Genomic DNA, 20,465 nt, shown 5'->3' with positions numbered 1-20,465 from the left:
GGAACCCTGCAAAGCAGAGAATAAATTCACTCCAGTTTTCCCTCTGCCTAATAGTAATAGAACATTGTTCTTCAGTTTTACACTGCTGTTTGTTTCTGGTACAGCTTAATCATAAACTTTCCTTCACTGGAGGGAAAGAACTAACACCAGAGTCCTTCCTCTCCAGCATAAACTTAAGAGCAAGGCTCTTTAACTGAGGGGCTTCCCCTTTGTAAAGTCTCTAAGCAGCACAAAGATCCTGTACCAGTAGAGATGGGAAGGCTTTCTCTCAAATTCCTGTTGCTGATACAGATGCTATTTGTCAGGACCACTACTAGGAACGTCTTGGTTTTCCACCAAGACTTGGTATAATTACCTATGGCTTAAGCTTAGTTCAAGGGGGTTTATACGGGGTATGGTATGGAGGCTTGGAGTAGCAGGACTCTCTCGGTCTGTTTGCCTTTTTGGGGAATGTCAAAAATCAAGTTTTGCTCCTTAGAGTAGCATGATTTCTTTTATATGTCAGTAAAAATATCACAACATATTAATATAATGAAAATGTAAGGATAATCGTCTGATGCTAATACTGTGGCAATAGACTAAGCTGAATGTTACTGAATGGAGATTTCTAGGTTGGAGAAAGATACAAGTCTGTTCTCCCTTCAGTAAGCATGTGTTGTTCCTATTAACTTTAAGGGAATTTGTTTGCATGTGTTTAAAAAAAAAAAAGTAGATGTAGAAGATGGCAGTTGAAATGCTAGTTATTAGTTTGCATTCAGCCTTGCAGTAAAATGCAATGTTTATACAGCAGTATTCATTTTCAAACTGCTACTGAATAATAAATTGAGCAACACTTTTGTAGGGTTGGTTGGTATTACTTCACCCTTTACAACTGCAAAAACTGTAGCAAAGAGCTAATTTATTCAAGACCACAAAAATAATTGGTTGCAATGCTGTGATTAAAATGATTAAGACTGCAATTGCATGTCTGTGTCTACAGCTGAAGGAATGTATTTTTTCAATGGCTGCTCCTGAGGGTGGCAGTACCTGTGCACTTTTGCAACTGATTGAGCTGGAGATATAAAGGTCAGATGCTTACAGATGCCATTTAGTGCCTTCTTACTGCTTATGACTCTAAGACATAGCGCACCTACAGTGGTTGTGTCTGTCGGGTTCATGATCTTCGTTTTGTTTCGTTCAGTCTTACCTTTTTGTTAGCTATTACTACATTTGATGTCTCATGGTTACTGCTTTTAACTGCATTTGGATCCTTCTGTTGCTGTTTATATGTGCTACTTTGTAGTAAAACTTATTAGTTCTATTGAAGTATTATGACTGCATTCTGTATTACAGATTGGTCTATTTTTGTGTGAGAGTCTGGTTCTTCTCTGCTTTGATGATTTCCATTTTTTATGGCAGAAATGTTCAAATCTTTGAACAACTTAAATCTGTTTTTAATGGGAGTATTAAATATAAATTGGTTGCAATCCAGCATAGGTATTGTGACTTTCATATCTTACTGTTTTACTTGCCTTATAATTTTTTTTTAAACTGTTTTGTGTGGTCTGTGTCTTAATTCCCTGAGGACACTTCACTAAACATAAATGAAACTTGATTTTTATGAAGTCATCAGATTGATCTGTCATGGCCTATGTTAGTAAGCCTACATGTTCTCATTTCTATTTCTATATTTGTTCATGGGTACAAATGAGATGAACTGAGATAAGAACTATTTTCCTTAGGCCTTAATAACTTTATCCTTCATCAAAACGGCATGTAAAATAGAATGAAAGTTTTCTGTTGGTGTGACTCATCAACAGCTCTTGCTGTTACAACTTTCTGTCCTGAGAAGCCCAAACTCATTTTACCCTGACATAACCATCAGTTTTAAGTACAGTTACTGTCTTGATCTTCTGGTTCAGAAGCTATTTGATAGTCATCAGCTTAACCAGCTCAAAACCAGCACTGATGCATGTTATATTTGTCTGCTTGGAAAACAGGTTGCTGAAATCACGTGTGGAATTACTAGATTAGTTGCTTTGACTAATTTTTCTAAAATAAGAGGCAACAACGTGACATCATCTCTAAATATGAACAAACCCGTGACAAAATACTTTCTCTACCATATGCAGGAGAATGCATATTGAGCAATGTATGAACAAATACACTACCTCCACCATGGCAATCAAATCGCTTATCTACCAGTTCAGTAAATATAGTCAAAGTTTGTTAGTCCAGGAACAATGCATAAACAACATTGGTTTCTGTCTCTTACGACTGAATCACAAAAATCAACAGCAAAATCAGACCAGTCTTGCCAAATAAAAAAGCAATTCAGAATGGGTACATAGAAAAGGCTGTTTGAGACAGTTTTCTACACAGCAACATGAATTATTTGGTGGATGGTTTTTTTTTTGTTGTTTTGGTGGTTTTTTTTTTTGTGTGGGTTGGTTGGTTTTTTTTGTTTGTTTGTTTTTTGCCTCTAGTGGAAAGATTAGCAATCACCCTTCCCTGGCCCCAAAACTGACAGACTTTCCTCTGCATCACCTTACGCAGAATACTACTGTGCTTCAGTATGTTGATACATGTAATTCATACCACTAGAATTACATAAAATAGGAAAAGGTGCTATGGAGAACAGTAGTTACCAATTAGGTAGCGTTATCCAGCCGTAGTAACGCTCGGATATTCGACCTGCATGACTTCTGTCATGCCACTTTGATGGTACAGCAAGAGCCATAAGATCAGGTAAAAATCAATACACTTTTTCAGCTAGGGCCAAGAAGGGAATGAACAACGCAAAAAGGCCGACTGAATTGAAAAAGATTAAATCTGCTTCTGAGGAGCAAGAAGTCTATATGCTACCTGCTTTCAAAATGTTTATTGAAAAGTGATAGAGAGGAAATTTAAATTGTTTTCCTTATTATGGAGTTGTTACACCATCTATTATATCCATATGTGCTAGGGAGCATCTGTTCCATAGACTGCTTTAGTATTAATGGATTATGCTGATAAAAACTATTTGAAAAAAAACATTTGTCCTGCAGTTTGTATTAAAAAGAAAAATGAGACCTGTTCATTAAGGGTGAAAAGAATGTAGGAAATTGGTAAAAACTCTGCGTGTAGTGTAGTTTTGCCATAAAGAAAGCTGTCTGTTGTTTTTTCTTGAGCAATTGTACAACAGAACTTTAATTTTGAAGGATCAAATATCTGTACTGCAAATGCCAATTTTCAACATGTTTAGATGGCTAATCTGCTGGAATACATTACAATCCTTATCTTTTAAATTTGTTTACTGCACAGAGCACTCTGAATTTATACCATATGCTAATCAGTCTCAATAAAAATATACTTTCTTCAATGTTGTGGGCTAGGCATGTTATTGGTACGTGGTACCAATAGGCACCAAAGATTTCAGAAACAGATTTCAGCTCTAATATTTCATAATACTGAAGGCACTAAGATTTCAGAAACTATGCCATTAATGCACCTGTTCTTTAAGAATAACTTGATACCATCTCATTTTAAAATCAAATGTTTTAAAATCTTGGCATGTTCCATGAATGATCTATTTATGATTGATTGATATGTTATAATTGTAGCGGAGCTGTAACTTGCGGGACCTGCAAAGACTCTAATCCTTATTTTGCGTCTTTCAAATTGTTTTTGCTGCTTTTACTTGCCTTCCAATTTCTGGGTCAAATTCTGTTAGTTGCTCTCCAGATAAAGATCAGATTTGTCTGCCTCCCTCCCCGCCCCCCCCCCCCTTTTTTTTTTTTCCTTTCTAGGTGCTCCATTTATGGAGTTCTAGCTAAATTGGTACAGATTTTATTTCTACATTAGATACAATTTCTTAGTTTAGAAGATACCAATAGGAGGATTTAAGTCAGTGCCATCACCAAATAGGTTAAAGTGTATTTTAAAGCAGCCTTATTCCTGGATAGAAAAGCCTCTTAGGGCAAATATTATTCAAAGTGCCAGACTGAAAAAGCAGTAAAGGAGACAGTATTTTCTAGAGAACAGAGTTTATGAAGAACTATCTTAATGCTTGACCAAAATGAATCTTTAAAATATCCTCCAGGCTGCAGTTCCCGATTGCCTCAATTAAAGAAGGTGTGGGGGAAGATCACAGACTGTAAATCAGATGATGGCTATCCTGAATATTGCTACACCAGATGTCCATCAAAAATATGCAAAGAAAGAAAGATTGAATATACAAGTTTTAGTGAATGGTCTTCATGTTAATGCTGCTCTTTCTTAAACAGTCTTGCTCTGCTGAATGCGAGGGTCAGAGACCATCTGCAAAACAGACTGACAAGGCGGCATTTCTTCCTTTGCCAGAGGTCCGAGTTGTACCTGGGCACTGGCAGAGCCACAGCTAGAGCAGCTGAAAGGCCCAGTTCAGTGCATGTCCAGCAAGCAAGGAGAACCTGGGTGCTCACACAGGGGAGTTTTCACATGGCCGCCTGCCTCTTGTGGAAGGGTCAGGTTCTTTTAATTGCTGTCTCCTGGTATTTTCTGAAACAAACTGGGTAAATGCATGCTAGCAGGCCAAATCCAAACATAATACCTAGTTACAAGGACTGAAATACTACTAGAGGTGAAGAGAAGGTGCGGCGTTCTCTGAAGTGCGTGCTGCAGAGGCGGCTAGCAATGGCACGTTACAGTGAGAAGCTCAGAGCTTTTTTCTTGCTATTGGCAAGACGCTAATAGTTGGTCGTGTTCTTGAGGCTTACAAAATAGAACTAACTTTCTGTCTCCTAAAACAAATGTAGATAGAGGGAGTAAAGATATTAATTAGCCTTTCCTAGTGATAAATCCCTCTGAAGTGTAGTTGGTCTGGATCTACTACACTTTTATATTTGCTGGCTTTTAGCTGATTGAACAGTTGCTTGTCCTTTGGCCTATGGAAAATGAAGCTGATCTCAACACCGAGGTTGCAGACACCTTCTGCAGGTGGGGATTTATATGATCATAGGCAGTTATGCTGAATCCTACTGAGCTACTCTGAATTCTTCAAATTACTCTGACAGAATTTAATGAAACTGTAACAAAACCAAAACATGAATTAGTTTTACTCTGGCCACTAATTCTATGTCTACTTTTTACATGCATTTAGATCCTTTAGAAGCCTCATTTTGGTTATTCTGCTCACCTGGTTGCTGATGTAACTTATACAGTCTCCTTTATTAGTATTCATTCAGTATGGAAAATATGAAAATATGGGAAATAAATAACCTCTTTCAGTGGGTTGCAGCCCTCATTTTGTACATGAATCTTAGTGGAGGTCACTTAGAAACAGTGACATTTGAACCTGTTGGAAAGAAAATTGAAACAATAATTGTGACTTTTAAATTGTATTGTAGACTTTTAAATCAATAGTAAACCTTGTATCTAGAAGACTATCTTTTTATTGATATCCAATTAAACAGCAGCAAAGCAATCCTTAGCCTTTTACTGGTCGGTATTATATGTCACAATATTTGTAATGAAACATATGTTTTACACTATAATCCTTGTGGAGCATGTTCAGTTTGTTGCTTCTAAGCCTTTCAAGATGTAGTTGAATCTCTTCCTAGGCAAATTGTTAGTGATAAGGTAGCCAAATAATAATTTTCTTGTAGTATGCAATTCTGTCTTCTCGAATAGGGGACTCTGAGATATTGAAAGTAATTGAATACAAGGCAGGTGTAACACGCCTATCACAGAATTCTCTAGATAAATGCTCATAGTTAAATTATTTTATCCACTATAACTTGTATTTCAGTAACAATTTGAAGACTGAAGTGTGACTGAAGCCTGTTGTACTCTTTACCTATAACTGTATGTGAAAAGGCTTTGTTGGCGTAACTAAGTTGGGTGCGACTGTTTGCCTGCTGTAGTAAGCACAGAGGCCCTCAGTGTCCCCTTTGGCTACTTTCAGCAAAAAGTCGTAATTCAGTCAGTGAGCTTCCCTGGGCAGACAGAATACGCATCATCTTTTATAATGCAGTAGGCTTCTAATCATATCTCCAAATGGTTGAAGGAAGCTAGTGCTGGCAGGGGCAGGACTCAGCAGTCACAGGAGTATCACCTGTTTCCCATCCTGACCTGCATCTGAAGGCCCAAGCATCACTAGCTGGAAATGGGGCTGTGGCCCTGACAGGCAGTTTTATTTTATTCATTCTGTAAGTAAGAGATTCCTGCTTCTTGATGCTCACTGTGCTGGACTGTGGATGCACTCCATGGGGGCTCCCACGTTCTGGTTGTCTGCTCCTTATGACCCGACTCCTGGTTTGTCTAATGTAGGCTCTGGTTCTCAGTCCTGATACCTGGTCGTGATCAGCCTCTATCTGCCTTGCCTTCTTCCCTCCTGGCCCTGGGCTTTCATCTCTCCTATGATCTCCTTGCCAGACTGACCTCTGTCAGCACTGGTTGGTTAATGAGGACTTGAAAGTTTATTCTGTTTATTGAGACTTGGTGTTTCAGCATTGTCTTTGCAAGCCATCGGTTTCTCAGGTGGAACAAAAGCTAATGATAAGGCACAGCGCTGTGTTTGCTTTGAGTAAGATTTTAAGCTTTTCATTAGTTTGAGCTGTTCAGGGTGTTACTATTCTTTCTGGAAAAAAAAGGATGTAAGTTTTTTTTCTTATCTAAACCATGTTCTGCAAAAGATTTAAATTCCAAAACTCTGTTTTGTTTAGCTAGTTTTTTTTGTGTGTGTCCATGTTTTCACACTTTTGGGTACATTTCCTACTGTTTTTGTCATGATAACCAGATGGGTTAAGGCTTTTGTGCTTGAAACCCTGACCATAATTTGACTGTTTAATGTTGCAAAATAAAAGTTGTCTGTTAATATATTTGACTCTGAAACCATTATTCCAATCCAATTACCACAACAAACCCTTGTACTATTATTTATTTTATATTTTATGAGATGCTGTGTTTTTTCTGTTTTTGCAATGAACTGTTTTCTCTTTTTCCTATTCAGTGCATAGGCTTGATGTTTTCTGCCATTGCTTTATATATTCAGAACTTGCTGGCTTCATGTTGGTGTTTTATGAATGTAATGAAGATTAAGCAATGGAGAAAGCTTACTGTAATGCTGCTCTTCCACACAGTGACTGACTTCCTGGCATCTTCACAGTCTTTGTTTCTGCAGCGTTTGCTCCTTCTACCGATTTCTGGTAAATCTGATATTTGAGCTGGTGCTTGTCTTACATGGGTTTCAACTATTTTTCTTGATTATTTATCTAATAATTAATTTGTTACCTTAATTATGAGAATGGTAGCAAGTCTGTGAAAGGCAGAATTGTTTATGATCTATGTTAAGCGTTTAGCTTTTGCCTCTTCCTGTATGTTTTTTGTCTCTTCCTGTATATTCCCGTTTTGTTCATAGTCACTGCATGGAGGCTAACACCAATGTGCTAGGACCTGATCCACAAAAAAAGACAATGTGTTTTGCTTCCTGCAAATGTTCTTAATGATATTTATTGTTATTACGACAACATGTGTCTGAAATTACTCTTATTTGTGAAGGATATTTTTAAAAGGTGAATTTAGGGCACAGATATTTATATGCCCTTTGCTAAAGGTATGCAATAGGGACAAATTATACTGATGCAATGAGATCTAAATCTTTGATCACCAAGTATTATAAAGGCCATGAAAATGGCAGACCAAAAATGGCTTTATATAGCAAAATGAACGAAGTGTAGATATTCTGAGAATAGTGCAGAATACTTAGCTTGCCTGCAAACAAAATGTTCTTGGATTTTAACTTTTTGAAGGAAAATGTTGAAGGAAAACATTCTGGCTTCTGTGTTTTTTTTCTTTGTTAAAGCTATTCACTGAATTGTGACCTAATTCACAAATAGCTTTGACCCTGGAACTGTATTTTCTGTAAGTAAATGAGCTTTGATAAATATTGCACAGGTCTCTATGCAACATCCCATACAAAGCTGTATATAGATAATTCTGCTCTGACTGGGTTCTTTTTAATTTCTAAAATATGTGGATGATGCTGCTAGTTTTACAAAAGCTGAGAAGGAGAACTCCTGCATTATATGGCTATTTTTGTCCAGGTAATATATTATTTGGGAGAATACCACTGATATAATGGGAATGATAATGTCTTATTTATGTAAATGTCAGGTTTTTTTCATTACGTTGTGAATTTTCCAAATTTTTGGCAAGGACACTATTTGAATTTATACTGGATATAACCGAATTGAAATATTTTTCCTTGTTGAAATTAAATATAAAAAAGTGTTGTGTTTTTCAGTGGAAAAATACTCTGGGTTCCTGGATTGTAATCCTTTCTCTGCCTGAGGGAATTTGAAGTCTGTGCCCCTTAGTGGTAGGGCACAGAACTCTTTCATTCTGTATGAATAATTAAGCAACCGCTGCTGCAGGGGCTGCAAGTTGGGAGCCCCACATTTCAGTAACCAGTACTGAAGGACAGCCTTGGCATTAAGATCCTAACAATGATGAAGCAATTTCTCTACCACCAGAAGAAAAGACCAAGCAGCAACTCCTTTAAACTTCTCTTACCTCTCGTGTCCCCTGTGTTCCCCATATTTTCGGCAAATCTGTGCTGTCCATGCATTATTGTGGTGTGGAGGTGACATGGAGACTTTTCTGTCCTGTGGAGGCTTTGCCCCAGCATTTCCCCACTGAGGAACTGCTGTCTGCTCCGCTGTCATCTCGTTCACCTGAATGAAGAGTGAGGGGTGCAGGAAAGGGTTGCTGCCAACATCGGGCATGGTTCTCCTTGCTTTGCCCAGCCCCCAGGTTTCGATGATGCCATTGGTGATGAGGACAAACCTGTTCATTTTCTGTCTGTAAACACTTCAGGCAACACCAAGGCTTCCTTTCCTGTCATCATAAATCTTTTTCTGGACTTAAATGACAAATAAGAGACAGATACCTGTGTTGCTATCCAGTAAAGTGTCACTTTGGATCATGCCCTAAGTCCTTAGCTCTGACTGCTAATTCTGTGGTATGTGTAAACTGAAAAGGCTTTCTTGATTTCCTGATCTTATGTTATGTGTAAACTACTTGATATAAAAACCTAAATATGGAGTATAATTAACAGCTTCTTTATGATGCGTTTTGTTTTATAGTCTCTTGCAATGCATAATTCAGTAAAGCATTCTGTTGTAGCACTGTGAAAACATGTACAATACCATGTTAATATACTTACTGTAGTCCACTATATCTTAAATACGTGGAATTTTTTCTTTTGCTTTTGAAATACTTTATTTTTTTTATGTGCTTTGGGATGACAAAAACTAAAAACCTGACAAATCTTTAACTACTACAGTTTTGCAACTGAAAACATTATAATTTGTGGTAATTAATGGAAAAGCTTTTGTTTATTTATCTTCAAAATTATTTGAAATTTTAACAAATTTCCAACCAGTCTTTTTTTAAGACAAGAGTATGATGTATTTTACTCGAGCATACTTGGTCAGTAGATGCAACTAGGGTGGCTGTTTTGTTATTTACACAAGTTTGCATCTTACATTCACACCAAGGTGGTGAATAAGGTATTTTGTATTTAATGTAATTTACTTGAAAACTTTCAACAGTCAGTCATCAATTCCTTTCCACAAATGGAATTCAAAATCTGTGATTGAATGACACTCAAAACTATGATGTTACTTTGTGAAAATGGGTGTTATTTGGAAATCAATAAACCCAGATGCTAAAGAGAAGAAAGAATTTGAGGTAAAAATTGAAAGAAAGTATGCTAAGATTTCAAGTTACAATTCTTGTAGCAATAAAGTGATTTTGTAAAGCAAACAGTATTCCAGAGTGCAGTAAATTTGCTAGTCACATCAAGCTAAATGATAAGAAAACAAGAATGGAATAATACCAAGAATGTTATGATTTGAAAGTAAATCTTGCAGCTCAGTTCCTGTGTGCTGTAGTGCTTGCTTTTTGTTGTGAAGGATTCCTATATAAATCCATTCGTAGCATATCTATTTTTGTGTCCTTTGCTCATCTGACAGAGACTTTCTCGTTGAAGTGTTTGCACATCATGAAAAAGAGATGATGGTTTGTTTACAGAGTCATGATTTTCCTGTAGTTGTTGATAAAAGTCTGTAGTTGGAGGGTTTTCAAGCAGTTACTGTTCTTGGATTGTTTTTCTTTAAATGGGAAGTCAGTAAGTGAAGGTGTTTCTAAAATCAGAAGTTTTCATGCAGTATATCACCTCATGTTTTAGTCTTACGGTAAATAGCTTTTCAAAAAATGAGCTGTTTAGGAAACCTTTGCCTTAACAACAATGATTTGAGGTCATGCGTGCAAAAAATCGATATCAAGCATTCCCTAACTAGTTGCCTGCTTATCTACATCTTTAGTAGTTGATTTCCCATGAAAGAGTGAAACCATGTTGACATCGAACGAAATCGTAATTTACCAACTGTGTTCAAATCTGTTGCATAGCAAAAAGTCTCTGTTTTGATGTTGGTACAGGGAAACAAAGTATTTTTATTACTGAAGAGCAATTTTGGCAAGGTGATTTTGCTGGCTAGAGTTAAGTTGTCCTGTAAGCACAACAATTGGAAGAGTTGTTGATTTCCTTACTGCAGAAAAACTGATGGATGCATCTTAAAAAGAGGTGAAGTTTTAAATATCAGCTTCCAATTAGATTTCTTTGAATTTTTGTCAAGTTAAATTTTGTACTTCTTCAAAAGGTATGTTCAGTCCTAAAAAAATGAATGGACAATAACTGTAGAAAATATGGATGACATTATTATGAGGGAAAAATAAGAACTCCTAAGGTTTTTTCCCTGAGATGATGGAAGCTTATCACAGGATCTTCTAAAGAATGCAAATTATACAGAAGCTGTTGTTTTCTTGAAGATAAACTTTGATATAACCAGAAATTAAATCTTTTAGTAATATTTTGGAGACATGAGCTTAGCCAGTGAGAGATATCATCTGCTTTCAGAAAACTGGATGTCAGACGACAGTTGTATCTCCATTAATGTTCTATATTTTCATGCAATCATCAGAAAACTTGAAGCATGTTTAATCTTTGAATGGAAAAATGCATATAGGTAAATAAAGAGATAACTGCATGAGATTATTGGAAAAGTGGGTAGAGGTCATTACCTGAACACAGTAAGCTGCCAATAATGTGTATGAATATTGAGTTTGTGTTCAGTTCATTTTAAAAGTTGAAGATAAAAGATTACTTCATGTTACTTCAGGCAGGTGAATGCACTTCAAAAAAGCCATTAAAAGTATTCAGATGATTACTGAGATAGCATTATGTCTGCAATTTGTAGTCTGGGAGAAGAGTAATGAGTTACTAATTTAAAATAAATATAATTACTATTCATGTATCTTGAATGTATGGATAAAAGTATACTGAAGTTCTTAAGTCAATTATTTTTTAAAGGCTGAGGTTTCAGTTATGGGGAGGGCAAATACTTAATCACTTGCATAATTTTTTTTTTTTTAAATTTGTCTTAGAAATAGTTCTATAAAAATCCCATGTATTTCTTATGCATTCACAAATTTTTTACTTTGACCTCTGTCAGAACTGTTGGCAGTTCTTTGGACGTTGTAAACTCTAGAAGTACTTGCAGAAAACTGTGGACACCACAAAGGGTTATGAAAGGTCAAGCGTCCTCTTCAGTGGTTGTAAGCATCAAAGGAGATTTTACAGTAGCTGTAAACCCTTCATGGTTCCTTCTGACTGCTGTAAAAAATCTGCATAGCATATCCAACACAAATTACTTTTGTTAGCAGGTATGTTTTAGGCTACAGTTGGTTTGCAGTGTGTTTGTGGTGCGGGTCCTGTCAATCTCCTCTGTGGAAAGCCCTTTCTTTGGTCGTTTTTAAATCTGCTCACAAGTTTCTGCTGCCCACTCTTTAGTACCACTGTGGCTGTGTTGCCAACAGATTGAGTATGCAGGGAGCGTGCAACCCGTGACACACAGATTTGACAACAGGAGCACTTTGGGACCCTGGGCTTAGTGTAGCATTAAATGGTCTGTTGTTTATATTTAGACAAGCTTCTTCCCATGTTCATTTTGGTATATGTTAAATGTTGTCCTTTGCTTAATCTCCCATGCCACCTTGAGCTACATGCTTTGTCAAGGACTTGGAAAAGATGGAAGTACTCCTCACCTTCTATTGAGAGCTATATTTGAACAGCTTTGAGGGGAGGAGAGTACCCCAGCTCCTGCTGATATCAGCTGAAACTGTGAAAACCAAAACTCAGGCTTAAATCTGACTTATTTTAGAAATTTTAAATTCCCATTGAAACCAGGTTCAGGGTTAATTTGTGTAGTCAAGGGGAAAGAACTGCCTTACCAGACAGACCTTCAAGCTCAATAAAAACATGGGTTTCTGAAAAATATTCATTTGTGAAAGCAAAACCCATTGCCTCAATTTAAGATTATTCCATGAAACATACAGAAGATAAACTTTGATCCGTTACCAGCAAATTCTGATGACAGACGTCTTTAAATAGTTCATGCATTTGCAGTTTTTGTTTAATTCCTTTGTGGTTTTTTTTTGTTCAGATGGCTTTTCTAACCACCGTTTCATTGATGTTTTATGAAATTACAGATAATAGGAATTAAATTGCAAAGCATCTACCCTTCCTGTCTTGCATGTTTCTTCATTGTTTCAATTCTTGGTTTTCCTCCTTTACAGAGTTTGCCTTTGATTACGGAAGCCCCTAGCTCTGCCAGTCAGTCACAGGTGTCTTGTGGCATTGCTGTGCATCCTGGGACAATGGGACAGCTAAAACCAGGCCAGGCACAGTCTGACGGCAGTGCCCGTTTGCCAGGTCTTGAAGTCACTGATAAGTGTGTGCTATGTCCAGCAATGAATTTGAGTGAGCCAGCACCAAAGATTGCCAAATGCCTTTATGTTTTTTTGGTAGTTTCATTATTCTTTTGTGTATAGTCTCACGTTAAGAAAAATGGCTCAGATTTTGACAGGAGCTTTAGCCCAGCTCAGCTAATGTTTTTTTCTTTTGAAGATTGTCATGGGGACGGGAAAAGTTCTTGAAATGCTTTGCAGCTGAAAGCTGTGCTGTTGAAATGTTAAGTTAGGTTTTAATTTTAAACCTGAAATGTTCTAGTTGTGTGTTCTTTATTTACCAGTGGTAGTTGGCATGAGACAAAGCAGATGCACTCAGCTCTTTGAACCACGGTTAACTGCTTAGGACTGGAGAATGACAGGATCTTGCTGGTATCATTGACTCTCTGAGCTTATCTATTTCATGGTAATTAATACGACACTTAGTTTCCTGTCAGTGCAGTTCCATTGCCTGAGGCTTCATTTGCCGTGCTGCTCAGTGTTGAGAGCAGCTGCAGCCCAGCCTACAGCTTTCTTGATGGACTTTTTCTAATCACTGTGAGTTTGTGGGACAGGAAAGGGATTGCAGAAACCTCAGTATTCCTGAGCTGCTGAGAAGAGGTAAATTTGTACTTGGGGAGGAAACCCATTTGCCTGATTTAGCTTCCCTATTTCCCATATTCTCATTTTTCTTGTATCCAGCATTTAGATTGAAAGAAAAAAGGCTTGTCCCTTTCTTCATGCTTTGCCTTTCCTAGAACCCTTTTTAATCCTGCTGATTCTTTACAGTATTTATCTGTGTCCCTGTAATTTCTGTTCCTACCTATTTGTGTGTTCGTTGCTTAGATTCTGTATCTTGGTGTTCCAAAATGCCTTGGTCATTCAAAACCACTTATATTTTAATCTAAAAATCTCTTGAATGTTTTCCAGTTTTCCTCTTTCTCTTACACCTGCTCTGTGTCTGTGGAGACCATTAAATGCTTCCCTCAGGTGTTTAAAGAGCTCATATTTCTTGGTCATCTTTGCTTCAAGGAAGATCATGAAAGCAGTAGGAATTTGGCTCATAAGTTCCTGTATATTTCAAAATCATGGCTGTGACGCGCACTCTTGCAAGCCAAATCAGGAGCTGCCATTGTCTCTGACGCCATGAGCTGGATTCTGAGAAGCATAACGTGTTGGCACTGCTGGTATAAACTATAACGTTAGGTGAAGAGAATGTGCTTTCATACCTTAAACTTCTAAATTTCACAAAAGGTTATGTTTGGTCTGAGAGTCATCATATGTGGTTTCAGACTGGTGTCCTGTTCCTTTTACAGCTTCACGAAAATTTGTTCATCTCTCTTTTCTAAGTAGTTGCATGAATATGGATATATGGGAAGAGCTAGGCAAGGTACACCTGAAGTTTTTATGCTCGGGTAATTTAAAAACAGATTTGTTTGAAAAGATTAAATGTTTTATAACTTGAGCAGAGAGAGATTGGATCATTGTGTCACCACATTGTATACTGTGAAAACAATGTCTTTCGGTAATGGCTAATAGCTGTTCTGCAATAATATATTGCTGGCATAATACAAAGGCAACATGCATAGCTTTCCAATAAGATTAACACATAGAAGCCTTATTCTAGCATATTTTTGCATTATTTTAAAAAAATAGATTATTTGAATATTGCACTACCTTCCAGATTTCCCATAATTCTTCCATTTCTGAAGAGACAGCTCTAAGCTAGGTCATATAAATACATCAAGCTGATTGTATACTGAATAATTGCTCTGCCTACTTGAGTATGATGCTTCTTTGAGCTGTCTTTCTGTTGTATGTCTCTATATTGGATTGAACTTAATGCGTAGTGGGTCAAGCCAAATAAATGGATTTGTGAAAGGCATACAATCAATTACGTTTGCCACAACAGTGTTGATGTGGAACATAGCCTTTGTGTCGTGCGGCATGTTGTGCCAGCTGATGGATCAGAAGAATAAATATCAAAACATCATGCAGGTGTCAGAATACAAACCAGCAGCTGTGATGAATGTGTTTTCTGGCATCTTCTGATTATTTTAGCTTGTAGTAGTAGATTTGATTGGCTTGTAGTTCATAACAGTAGTTAACTCCATAAGAAGAAAGTTCTTGTATAAGACAGTCTGAAAGTACTGAAGAAAATGTAATTTCTAAAAAAAACCCACAAACATCTTCCGAATCACAGTTAAGCCCCATGGGCAGATATTGAGCTTTTGATACTGTCCCTGTGGGGAGAATGTGATGAACGTGATTGTAACCTACACTATTTCACCTTAGACTCCTTAGAAAGCTCTGTGGCCTCAGCCATTGAAATCCACCAACAGCCCTGAGATGGTAAAAGTGCTTTCTGTAATAAATACAGTAAAATAAGCAAAGCTTTAACTTCTTTATTTCCATAGCATTTTTCCAACCTAAAGCTTGTGTCAATTAAAACTAAATTACAATTCAAACCTTTAAGTTAATTATTAAACATAAGTAATGTGGCTAGTACCTATATTAGTGGTAGTTATATAGCTTTATATTATGGGCTTTTTGCTTATTTGTCTAAAAAGTTCAGGTTTCAACTTGTCATGGATATTCGTGTTTGCAGCCCATAGCCACATTATAGGAGTGAGTGTTGGGAAGAGCCGTAGGCTTCTGTAATCGTCTGGTGAACAGTAGGTGTGATCACTGGGACCTGTTTGGGATCTTGCCTTCTCAAGTTCAGTTAAGGCTTTTGGCAGAGGCAGTGCCCTTTTCCTTTTCCCTTGGGAATGAACATAGGGGTGTTTTATGACCTCAGGGGACTCTGAACTCAGTTTCCCATTCTGTAAAGTTTTAAGTGCACCCACTTGCCTGTTCTGCTATTGGCTAACGTAACAAATGGATATGTTAGTTGTTTGAGCTGAATTATCAGCCATAGATTAAATAGCCCTGAATAGCACTGTTGGCGCTGTAAAATTAGCGGTAGAATACACAGTTAACATTAAAGTCTGTGCAAAGATGATCACGGCTATTCAAATCTCGCACTACCCTCACCCCCCAATGTATTTGCAGGCTGAAGAAGTTACTGTTTTCTTTTATGTTCTGTGCTACATTTGCAAGGTTATGTGTGCAGTCATGAAGTTGAAACCTTTAGCTCAGCATCCTTTATAGAGTGCCACTTATAACGGGACAGACACATGCCCAGACTACTACTAGTGGCATTGATGGGGATTCTGTGTGTCTGCCCATTTCCTTTCAGAAAGCTGTCGCGTTACTTCGTAAGAGACCAGTATGTTATTATTGTTGATCACTACTCAATTATCTTGAATTTTAAAAGAATCTGGTACACAGATAAATATTCTCACAGCTCAAATAATATGCCACTCTAATTATTGTCTTGAGTAGAAATATTAGAAGGAAATCATGCTTTATGCAGTAAGGGAGCAGAAAACCTGATATGTTAGATGTCAGCTGTAACATGGCACAATGATACCTGTGAAGTGGAGATCCTGGACATTTTTAGTTTGTTCAGTACAATGCTTCCTTTGCTTTTGAGTTATCCCAAGAGACTTTTGAGCTATCTGAAGAGACCATTACACTGATGAGCAATCCAGGGCACTTGTTACATGCTGATATGAAAGGTGGAGAATATGGTGGAAAGGGAAGATTAAGGTCTATGTAAAACCCCATAAGCTTTACTTTATGAGCTGCTTCAATTTTTTTTCTAGTTGAGACAAACAAACAAAAAAAACCCCAGCTTGTAGCTGGACATCTTTTATTGCAGCATTAGCCTTACCTTCCAGCTATGGGGAGATAAATACAACTCCATGCTGAAGGTAGAATACTAACCCATGCTTTAAGGAAGATATAACCAATTTTCCTGAGGCTGTACACTGTAAAACAAAATCTGCGTGTATCTGAGAAAGCTAAGGAGAACTTTAGGACATGGTTCATGGGCAGGAAATAGGAATGACTTCCCCAGTTCTCCAATTCACTGTAAAGGTAGGGCCAGACTTGGACATATATGTTGCAGCCAAGCAGTTTATTTGTGTTTGATCATTGGTTTCTTGTATAATGGGAAATGCACTAGAAATGTCCTTTATTGCTTTTTCTTTTGAAATTTCCTCTTCTCCATTCATATAAGCAGGTGGCACCAGTTCTAGATCAAAGTTTAACTGCGTAATTAATTCTTTCTCTTGAGGTACGACTACAAAATGGATATAAGATAAACTTTAATTCTTTATGTTTCTGTGCTAAAGTTGGCAAAGAATGTTCATTTAATCAGGCATTTAAAAATGCTATGGTGTAGTATAAGGCTTATATTGGTCTAGGTCTATATTAAGAACCTTGTCACGTGTTCTTAAACAAATTTCAGTGCCTGGCATTGATTTCAGTGGGAGCTAGACATCTAAGGCACTGAGATCCAGGTCCTGTTAGGCATCTTACTTCTCCTACTGATGCTTCTCTTGATGATTCTGCCATTAACAGTTCCTTTCCATTATCTGGATTTGTCTGTAAAAACATAGAGATATAAGAAGACATATTTGAAAAATGCTAAAACGCAAATGGTAATAATGAGGAAAGTTTTATTTTGAGATGTTAGCCACTTATATTCTGGGAAATCTGATTTTTTGCCTTTTTGCAAAAGTGCGATCTTTTATTTGGATAACATGTCAAAGGAATTTGGGATTGGCTTTTTTGTTTGGTTGTTTTTTTTAAACAGAACAATAAGCATATTTTTATGATATGTTAACGTTTTCCTTAAAGGACTGGGAATATGTATTTATTAGAAGATGGCAGTGCATTTTGACCGTTCCTGGAGTATTCTCCAGATCTATTTTGATGAAAAGAATTTTTTTCAAAATATGTAGGACATAAAAACATTAATTAAAAGAGTATTATTTCTATATGCTCACTTTTTGCATGTTTATATTTACCTGCAAGGACATGTTTTTGAATATCCAGAGATACTGTTGGCAGTAAGTTAGAAGGAGTTTGTTTATCTGTAGTTGAAGAACTTCTAGAAATAACAAGAGGTTTTTTTGTGCTATTCCAGGAGAAATAACAGTCCATATGGTCTTTAAAAGGCTTGACTGATTCAAAGGACTGATGATTCATTTTTCTATAGAGAAATGGCATGGATTTACTGATCCATGGCTGAAACCTCCACTCCTCAAATAGGAAAACCATTGGTTTTTTGTTACTCTAGGATTAAGGTCTCATTATTTTCTGAGCTCAAAAACCTTAACCCAACCACACCCACATGAATGTGGTTCATTTGCCTGTTGTGTGCTACCAGTGGTTTTCATGTTACCAGAAAGACGTTCTTGTTGACTGGGAAACACAGAGATACCATATAGTTTCAAGAAGGAAAATGAGTTAGGAGGAACCTCTGTCTCTCCAAAGCCAACATCAAAATCTTGAAGAAACTTCTAATGGGGAAAGGATTTAGTGTTATGTTTCATTTTTATTTGCTTACTGAATTGGGTATTTAGAGAAGGAACAATTCACTCCATAGGAATTTTCTTTGGATGTCTCAGTTCCACCTTGGGGTCTGAATTCCAGCTACAATTTGTAACTGCAAGTTTTACTTTTCCTATGACTTCATATTTCTCCTTTGCTCAAAACTGTTACAGTTTGGTTAATTTGTGTTTGTTGCTGAGGTGGAAGTTTGGTTTGAGATGTATTAATCAAACTGTGTGGCAGAAAAATTTTCCCTCCTCCTTCCTCCCTGCTGGTTTTGCATAGAGTGTTTAAAAGCTGATTAAACTCCGAGGCTGCAGGAATTCTCAGAGACTTCCTTTGCAAAAAGGAGATCCAAGACAAGCCTCTACACCTTTCTATCAGGCTGCTTAGTCCAACTTTTAAGAGGTGGTTGGGCATCTGAATAAAGTATAAGAATCTGCTAGAGACTTCAGGATAAAGGTAAGAGGGGACTGGTATAGAAAGAGACATTTAAATCTAATTTATACTGGGTTTACCAGCAAAGTCTGCTGGCTGTAGATGCAGTTCACTCTTGCCAAAAGATACTTTTTCCACATTGTTAAATAACTAAGTTACTTGTCTAAATACACCATTATAAAGTGGCTGTCTGGGCTGAAAAGCAGGGGGACTTTGGGGTGCTTGTCTTCCTTTCCAGCTTCTTTGGATCCAGGTGCTTGGTTTCCTTCACCTCGTAACTTGGAGGGGAGAGGAATGAAGGGCCAGATAGTTGTACTTGGGTCTCAGCTTGACATGGAATTAAGGACATGGCGATTGCATCTGCAGTATAGTCATAGTCAGTATTTGCCCCCAGGACTCTTACTGGCGTATAAATATTTGAGTACTTTCACACTGATGTTACACCAAAACTTTCATCAGTATAGTAAACGTAGTTTTAACTCCTGAGCGTGAAGGTGGATAAGTAATGCTTTATGGGTAGATGAAAAAAGAGCAAGACTGGAAAAGTATAATTAAACCAGTGACTAAATAATCTAACATTGCCATATGTTATTTAACAAACAAACAAAAAATCCTTTCACCAGAAATAAATCCCTAAAAACCATGATAAATGAGCATTTTTTTTTCCACAGTTTGTTACTGAGCCAGAGGCATGCAGTAGTGTCCATACAGTACTAGAGGGTGGTAGAAGAGAGCAACTATCAAATTATGCATTTTCCTAACCAATTGCAGGATCTAAAATAGTTCTTTGGGGGAAAAAATCCCAAATGAACAAGCAACTAAAGACAGAGAAAAGCTTTCATATAAGCACACCTTTCTTACTGTAGTTTCAGTACTGCCTCCTTTAAGTGGTCTGTGATTGTGAGCTGATTACCAAAATGTCATGAGCCTCATTTAAAAATCAGGAATTTTTAATTGGATGCCTTCCAGCTGTCTTCCATAGCTATTATTGCCACGTAACTTTCCTAGTGTGCTATTTCCACGCGCTTACTTATTCAGGCAGAAACTTTAGTGAAGCCATGAGCAGCTTTGCTAAGTATAGGAAACTGAGGGTGTAAGTCAGAAAATGTCTATTTGAATAATAGTATAAAAACATGCCTGAGATGTACACTTTCTTGGCTGAGTGTATTTTATTCTCTCCTGGTACCTCTACAGTGGGGAAAAAAAAAAAGAACAAAATAAAACATTTTTCATTCAGGACATTTATTTACAAAATACCTTGAGAGGTTTCCCTGAACAGGTTGCGTGAATGCTCCTAATCTTCTAGGGCTTCATTTTATCCTGGAGGCTCTCTTGGAGAGTCAGATGTAATTCTTTGATTTCTCCTCTTTGCTTAAGTGTTTCAGTCATTGTAGTTTGAGTTTTTGCCAAAGTGGATGAAAGGCTTATATTCTTTAAGATGTGCTGTGCAACTGTTTAAGGCGTGATTGACTTTAGCAACAACAACAACAAAAAAAACCCAAAACAACAAACCAACCAAAAAACCAAACCCAACCAAAAAAAACCCCAACCAAAAATACCAAAACCTCAAGTGGAATAAGTAAGACTAAAAGATTTGAAATCTAGCTCTTGCAAATAAGAAGGACGAGTTGTTCGCAGCTGAGCACTGCATCCTCCACAGCAAGCAAGCACATTCAGACTACTTTATCAGTATGATCACAGGAATGCCTGCCCCTGCAGCACTCCATCTTGTTTCCCTTACACATTAATTCCTTGCTCCCTGCCATCTCTTTCTGTGATGGAATGGATCACAGGAT

At 37.2% G+C, this 20,465-nt stretch overlaps 1 protein-coding gene across 12 annotated transcripts in view; it reads left to right on the top strand.

Annotated features, from left to right (window-relative positions):
- The window catches only part of ATPSCKMT (ATP synthase c subunit lysine N-methyltransferase), a 52,542-nt gene that overhangs the window by 18,429 nt on the left and 13,648 nt on the right, over positions 1-20,465 (top strand). For 2 of the 12 annotated variants that reach the window (XR_015705427.1, XR_015705435.1), the window contains exon 8: positions 4,061-6,934. The exons of the other annotated variants lie outside the window; for them this stretch is intronic. The gene's annotated coding sequence lies outside the window, so the exon portion shown is untranslated. Of the gene's footprint in view, positions 1-4,060; positions 6,935-20,465 lie in introns of those variants that run through there. 12 annotated transcript variants of the gene reach the window in all.

The sequence above is a fragment of the Nipponia nippon genome, unplaced genomic scaffold (assembly GCF_047370975.1).
Source record: "Nipponia nippon isolate SJK-2023a ecotype South Korea unplaced genomic scaffold, ASM4737097v1 scaffold_1, whole genome shotgun sequence".
Taxonomy (NCBI): domain Eukaryota; kingdom Metazoa; phylum Chordata; class Aves; order Pelecaniformes; family Threskiornithidae; genus Nipponia; species Nipponia nippon.
The sequence above is the reverse complement of the archived record's forward strand: the minus strand, read 5'-3'. Positions and strand labels throughout refer to the sequence as shown.